Here is an 8,225-nt window from a genome sequence, read left to right as displayed (position 1 = left end):
GCTATAGCCGAAATTCTCAGCATTATCGGGAGGAGGGTTTTGTAAAACCTAACCATCCAAATAGCTCCAGTGACCGAAATGTCATTCCTACATGGAATTCCTCTATAAAATGGATAAAGGGTAAGGGCACCCTAGGCTGCCATTCTATTATGAATTATCAAAATGCAAAGGACGTCAAGCATCCTAAGGTTGACTCACCAATGAATCCTCCAGTCACTTCGAAAGGGCCGGTGGTTGAAATTGATACTCAAACCCTATCCAAGTATCAAATGCATTGCAAAGAATTTATGATCTTTTCCCGATGGGAGGGTTTGGGGATCCCGTCCGAGAAAATTGCTAACTAGTTGCCATCATCCTTCAAAAACCAGGTAAAAATCGACTTCCTTCCTGACAATTTCCTTGCTATTGAATGCGGTAATCAGGGTTTGAGAAATAGATTGTTGTATGGGGACATAGTAAGATACAAGGGTTTCTATTTAGAATGCTGGGAATGGCAGCCCCTCTCTCTCCCATCCAGGTTAAAGTCTTTCATGGTAAATAGAGCAATTTCAATTGAAAAATTACCAGTAGAATTGCGTAATACTGATTTCTTAAAAATAATAGGCAATAAAATTGGGAAATTTGTAGGGGTTAAAAAAACATCTCTTAAATTCTTTAACCAGATTCTTATCATTAACATGAATATCAACATTAAAACTTTAGAGCCCATTACGCTAAAAATCAATAACTGTAGTTTAACCCTAGAATTAACCTTTTATAATGGCCCCATCGAAGAAGATATCCCTAGGATATTCTCTCCTGAGGTGCCTCATCCTGGGTCAGTTCTCAAGAGCACGGGTGTCTCACTCAAATTTTTGGAAGGAATGGGGGGTTTTACTTTGGAAAGCCTTGATTCTAAAATAAATCCTAAACATCATCCCTCTGATCCTTCAGAGAACCGATGTCCTCAATCCTCTCTCAATGGCTCCCTCTTCAAGAACCCATGCCCCCTTCTCCCTCCATCGCTGGCCATGGGCATGCCACCAATATTTGATTCCAAGATCAGCGATCTGGACTTAGAAGAAGGTGAGATTAGTAAGATGCCTCTTCAGAAGGATCAGCCAGGATTAGTTAAAAATACATCTTCTGGTTTTCACAGTCAACCAAAGATGTTGAGCCCCTCGGGGTCTCCCCCAACTGTTAATATCACCCCCTCTGAGCAATTAGTGGAGAAGGAAAGTTGTTCCCCGTTTATGGGAATGGACTCCAAGTAGGTTCAACCAATCTTTCAAGTCTCAAATAGGGGGGCCATTAAGGAGGCAGAGGAATGCCCTCCTCCCTTGAAGAATGACTCTAAGGTGAATGCAAAATCTAAGAATGAACGAGTAGCTAAGGAAATTAACATCATTGCCAATTTTGGAGGGGAAGAAGTAGTCAACGACCTAATGGAACAATTTGTGAATGAGGTCTGTGATTCTGGGGAACTGGAGAGATAGAGGGAACTCTACGTTAAAAATCTATTGGAAAATGCCAGAGTCAATTTAGAAACAAAAGAACTCTTTGTGACACTGGACAATTTGGAAAACGATAATCCAAATACTCTAGGCATTTATATCTCTGAAGAGGGCAAGGCCTCTCCTCACTACGCCAAGCTCTTTAAGAGGAGGCAGAAGATCCCTTGATGAACTAAGATCCAAGGATGGGGAAGCCAGGGGTCAGCCTAAAATTTCATCTCTTTTTAATGCAGGGGAGGGGAAGTTCCTCCCCACAGAGCCATGAAAATGATAACATGGAATGTTAGGGGCTTGAACGCCCCTAACAAACAACTCATCTTAAAGTGCTATATCTCTGAATCAAAACCAGACATAATTTTAATCCAAGAAACTAAAATGAACTCTTCTGAGATCGACCTTTTTGAGAAGAAACTAGGCTTCCAGAAGCTGAAGCATTCCCCGGCCATGGGGGCCTCAGGAGGCTTAGCAATCATCTGGGATTCTAGATTTATCTCATTTTCACCATTAGAGATTAAACAAATTTGGATAGGAGGAACAGTAGCAAGCTATAACAAAAAGCTAAGATTTAATTTGATCAACATTTACGGTCCTATCCAGAATAGGGACAAAGCTCGGGTTTGGCTAGAACTTGAGGCTTTCCTTGGTAATCACCTGAACGAAGTTTGTATTATTGGTGGAGATTTTAATGCCATCACTAAGGTAGAATACAAAAGGGGAGGCAGTACCAAGCTCCCCCCTAGTGGTTGTAAACTTCAATAACTAGATCAACAGGAATTCTTTGTTGGGAATCCAGACGGCAAAGAATGCCCTTACATGAAACAATAAAAGGATAGGTTTTTGCAACATTGCAGAAAAACTTGATAGGTTTTTTATCCATGGTGGGCTCTCAGAGCTCAATTACACCATGGAAGCAGAGCCTCTACCTTTATCAGGCTCTGACCACTTTCCACTTCAACTTAACATATTGACAGACCACTCTCCTAGAAATTGCCCCTTCAAATTTGAAAGCATGTGGTTCGGAGATGATAACATCATAAAACTAATTGAACATTAGTGGAATGGTTCAGTGTTCTTAGGATAAAAAATGTTTATTGTGGTAAACAAGCTAAAGCTCATCAAGAGGAAGCTCTTGGAGTGGAATAGGAAAAACTTTGGTAATATCTTCGATAAGAAACTCTTAATAGAAAAGGATCTTAAGGATGTTAACATTGAAGTTCTGGAGAAGGGGATGGACGAACATCTCTTCCTTAAGGAAAAATCAATACTCTCTAAGTATGAAAAGATTCTATCAAAAGAAGAGATCTACTGGAGACAAAAATTCAGAGAGACATGACTGAAAGATGGGGACCGCAACACCAAGTTCTTCCACAATAGCACCAAGTAGAGGAGATGGGTTAACTGAATCTCTAATATAAAGAATTTTCAAGGAAACATCATGTTTGAACCGGCCAACGTTGCCTCAGAAGCTATAAGGTTCTTTGATAATATCCTAAACAATACTGATGGCTCCAACCTTAGGGGCCAACTCAATATTATCAACAATCTCCCAAAACTCATTAATGATGACCACAATAAATGCATGCTTAAGAAATTCTCTGAGGAGGAGGTTAAATCTGTCCTTATGAAGATGAATCCAGATAAGGCCCTGGGCCCAGATGGCTTCCCCACTAGCTTTTTCCAAAAATGTTGGGGTTTTATGGGGTCGGAGATCATGGAAGCGTTAGAGGGTGTCAGAAACTCAGGGAAGATTCTCAAGGAGATCAACAATACCTTCCTAGCTCTGATCCCAATAAAAGAGAAACTAGATAGCTTCAATGACTTTAGGCCTATAGCCCTATGCAACACCCTTTATAAACTCCTCACCAAAATCCTAGCAGCTAGACTTCAGAAACTTCTCCCTCTCATCATCAACGAAGAACAAACTGGTTTTGTGGTGGACAGATCAATCTATGATGGGGTAATAATTGCCCAAGAAGCTATCCACTCGGTCCAACTTAATAATACCCCAAGCATGCTAGTCAAATTGTATATCAGTAAAGCTTATGACAAAGTTGATTGGCGCTTCTTATGTAAATGCTTGGAGGCATTTGGCTTCTCCAAAACTTGGATCAACCTAATTTTTGAATGTATCTCCACCCCTAAATTCTCTGTTATGGTTAATGGCACTCCGAAGCATTTCTTTAGCAGCTCGAGAGGGCTTAGGTAAGGTGACCCCATGTCCCCTTTCCTCTTCATTATCATGGCAGAAGCCCTAGGAAGGTCCATCTCAAAGGCTAAAGAGGAGGGCGAGATCCAAGGTATTCCCATTACCAGTGGTCTCCCCTCCATTAGCCATTAGCAATTTGTTGATGATACAATGCTTTTTGGTCAAGGAAACATTAGGGAGGTGAGAGCCTTCAAAGGCATCCTCAACTCCTATATGATAGCATCGGGTCAAGAGGTCAATCTGGTGAAGTCGACAGTTTTTATGTTCAACATTAACCCTACATTAGGGGAGGAGATCTGTAAAGTCTTGGAGATCAAGTAGGGTATCCTCCCCTACAAATATCTAGGCATCCCCCTAGATAAGGGAAGGAGATCTTCAAAATTGTGGGACAACCTAGTGGATAAAATCAAATCTAGAATTAACACCCGGAAAGGAAAATGGCTATCATCTGCAGGCAGGGCAACCTTGGTGAAATTGGTTCTGTCAGTTATGCCCATTTACCTACTTTCCTATCAAAATCTATCTTCTAACAAACAGGCTAAACTTAACAAGCATCTCAAAACATTCTTTTGGCTTGTCGCCAATGAAGATAGGAAAATATCACTCTTGTCTTGGGACAAGATATGTACACCTAAAGAGGAAGGAGGTGCTAGCATTAAAAACCTCTATGATCAAGGCAAAGCCCTAGGGGCTAAGTTGGTCTCAAGAATATTCAAACACCCCCACCTCAAATGGGCAAGGTTGCTGCACCATAAATACCTTAATGTAGGCAACCCTATCCAAATCTTCAGAGAAAACAACCCCCCTAGAGGTTCTCACTTATGGAATTTCTTGTTGGAATGCAGAAGTATTATTCCAAACAAACTCACTTGGAAGCTAGGGCCCGGGGATGAAGCCCTTTTCTGGTCTGATTCATGGGGAAGGTATAAGGCTATCGAGAAAATTTATGACTTTGGGGTTTCCCGTTCCCTCCTTGAATCACATAGAGGCTCCTTGTTAAAAAAATATATCTCCCCTTCAGTAGAAGGGGTGGGGTAGCAATGGATTGATAGGGATAATGAGGATATCCCTGTAGGGGATAAAAGTAAACTCATGGCAATTCTTAGATCAAGGAACATAGCCTTTGGCCAACACAAGGATAATCTTGTATGGGATGGCTCATTGAGTGGGGAATATAACTCTAAGGATGGATACTCTCATATCTCCAAAGCTCATATTAGACCCAAGTCAGAGTTACCCCTGAAACTATGATGGGATAGGTATTGCCTACCTAAGGCTAGAGTCTTCTCTTGGCTTGCTTTCCAGAACAAGCTCTTAACGACGGATAAATTTAGGAGAATGGGGTATGAGGGACCTAGCAGATGTCCTCTCTGTGAGGCGGATGAAGAAGACACCAACCATATCCTCCTCAATTTCCCATATGCTCACTAATGTTGGGTTTGGTTCACCAAGAAACTTGATTGATCTACTGCCTTTCCCCATTCCATCTCTGGGATGCTCAAAGCCTGGCCTCTCCTTAGACGAGGCTATCTCTTTGAAGGATTATGGATCTCTCTCCCATCTTCCATAATGTGGGAGCTATGGAAGGAAAGAAATAGATGTCTTTTCAGAAATGAAAAACTTGAGGTTCATAGGGTAATCGGTAAAATTGAGTCTGCTACCATTGAGCTCATAAACAATCGAATCTTATCTAGCATGAAAAAGAATGCCATAGAACCTATTGGGATGAAAGGATGAAAAGTTGTTGGGGGGTTTATCTATCCCTCCCTTTGTGGGGGATGGCCCTGAAGAAAGTCTCAGGAAAAGAGGTGAATGCAGATGGCTTCCTCCAGGTGAAGGATGATTTAAGTTAAACATTGATTGGGCATCCAGAGCCAATCCAGGAATAGAAGGTATAGGATGCTCTGTCCACAACTGGGAAAGAAAAGAAATTGCCATCCTAGCTTCCTCTATAGGCATCAAAACCAACAACTGGGCAGAGCTGATGGCCTTGGTGGATGGGCTGTACCTGTGTAGGAAATTAGGAGTTAAAAAATAGGATATTGAAGGGGATTATGCTATTATTGTCAATGCTCTTAGAAAAGGCAACATGCCCAATTGGAGACTAAACACTCAGCTATCGAGGGCTATTGATTTATGCAGAAGGTTTGAAAGGTTCATGGTCAATCATATCTATAGGGAAGGCAACAAAAGAGCGGATAAGTTGGCCAACATGGGAGCAGATGGCATTCATCTCTCCTTAGACCTCATTTGAGGCCTCCATTCTCAATATGATATGAGTTTGCCAACATGTCACTCTCCCTTCCATCCCTTTTAAATGACCAACAACAAATTTTAGCCCTTCCTAATATTCCCCTTCTATAGATCCTTATACAGTCATATATATATATATACATATATGTACATATATGTATATATATGTATATATACATATATATACATATATGTATATATATGTATATATACATATATATACATATATATACATATATGTATATATATGTATGTATATGTATGTATATGTATATATATGTATATATATATAGATTTAGATATATATAAATATATATATCCAGATGTATATTTATATATAAATACATGAATATATATATGCATATATATTCAGAGTTAATCCTTTAAATAAACCTATATATATATATACCCAAGTGTATATTTGTATATATAAATGCATGAATATATGTATGTGTATGTATTCATAGTTAATCCAATAAATATATATATATATATATATATATATATATATGTATATATATATATATATATGTATATATATATATATATATGTATATACATATACATATATATATGTATATATGTCTATATGTACACACACACACACACACACACATACATACATACATACATACATACATACATACATACATACATACATACATACATATATATATATATATATATATATATACACACACATATATATATATATATATATATATATATATATATATATATATATATATATATATATATATATATATAGGACTTATTTATTCATATATATTTGAGATTCATGTATAAAGTCATTCTCCAACCAAGCTTCATATAGAATCGTGGGTCAATTTTAAACAAATATCCTTTTTTGATTAATCGGCATTGATATAATAAGTTTTAAGACTAGTAGGAGGCAATAGCATATAGGAATAGGCATAGGTATATAAACATGCCTGCATATTCCGCTACTTAGAAATATGTAGTCATGGATATATAAGTATTACTATTCATATAGATATTGCTTTTTGCTAGTATTAAAATTTACCTAGTCATCTTCTCTGCCATTTTTCTAGAGATCATCTAAATTTAGCAAACCTCAGCAGTCATAGGAATTGTCTCGGGCCAGACATCATACGTCAACTTCTCCTCCTCGATCAAATCTACAATGACGGCTCCCTAGTAAAGCCAAGGTGACGCTCCCTTAGTGATTTGAAATATGAAGTACCCCCAACCTGAAGGCTTAAGGCGGTGGTAATTATGGCCTTGATCCTTGGAGATCACATTCCTTGCATCATGACCCTTCGATCTACAACTAGCCTAGCTACTCATCATGAAGCATTAACTTGCCAGCTCTATTTAGATTGCCAAGCTGGTTTCCCTAGTCATTTCTCATTTTAGCTACGATGGATACCCCTCTTAGGCTTCTAGGACTAAAACGTCAGATGGCCTTTGTTGGGGAGATTAAGGAGGAAAGAATGAAAGGCATTCTTGCCCAAAAGAACTCGTTGATCATTGGGGTTGTGATGAAAAATCTAGGGAAAGACTTCATTGTGAATGAGGACCGAACTAGAGCGAACCCTGACATTGTAGCAATGTTTCTAGCCATTGCTATGCATTTAGAGAAAGACAGAGATATAATGGTGAAGTTGTGCAAGAAGGTATTCAAAAAAGATATCCTGGGCAAATTAGATAGGGTAGTGATCAACATAGATGAGGAACTTACGGTTCCTAAACCCTAGGATTATGATATTCTTATCAGAAAGAACAACCCAGTTCCTCGATTCCCCTCTTGATGATCGAGGACCACGCGTCTTTTGAAGCCTATCGCCCTGTCAGAAGCAGAAACTTTCTCTTCCTCTCATGGATTCTACAAGTCAAAAACCCCCGAGAGAAATGATGGATTAACTATCTTGAAGTGAAGAATATCACGGTTATCTTGGATAACGTGCCAATTCCTCCCTCCCCTGCAGACCCTCCAGCAGCAAAGCTAGAGAATTCTGGCTCCAAGCTTCTTCACAAGCAAGGAAAGAAAGGCCGAGGCTCCTCCTGGATGGAAAGCCTCTTGGTTTTTGCACGTCGGGTTTCTTAATGTTTAGGTTGACCTTTTTTGGGGGTATGCTTTTTTGTCTTCAATGAACTCCTTTTAACTTTGCCTCCTTTTTAGACGTTACAAGCTAAAAAGACCTTTGGTTGTTCATACTTATTTACGAGTTCTATGTTCTGTTATTTTATAAATATGTTTATGATATGCTGCATCTATTTCTCTGTGAATT

The sequence above is a fragment of the Cryptomeria japonica genome, chromosome 4 (assembly GCF_030272615.1).
Source record: "Cryptomeria japonica chromosome 4, Sugi_1.0, whole genome shotgun sequence".
Classification (NCBI taxonomy): Eukaryota; Viridiplantae; Streptophyta; class Pinopsida; order Cupressales; family Cupressaceae; genus Cryptomeria; species Cryptomeria japonica.
The sequence above is the reverse complement of the archived record's forward strand: the minus strand, read 5'-3'. Positions refer to the sequence as shown.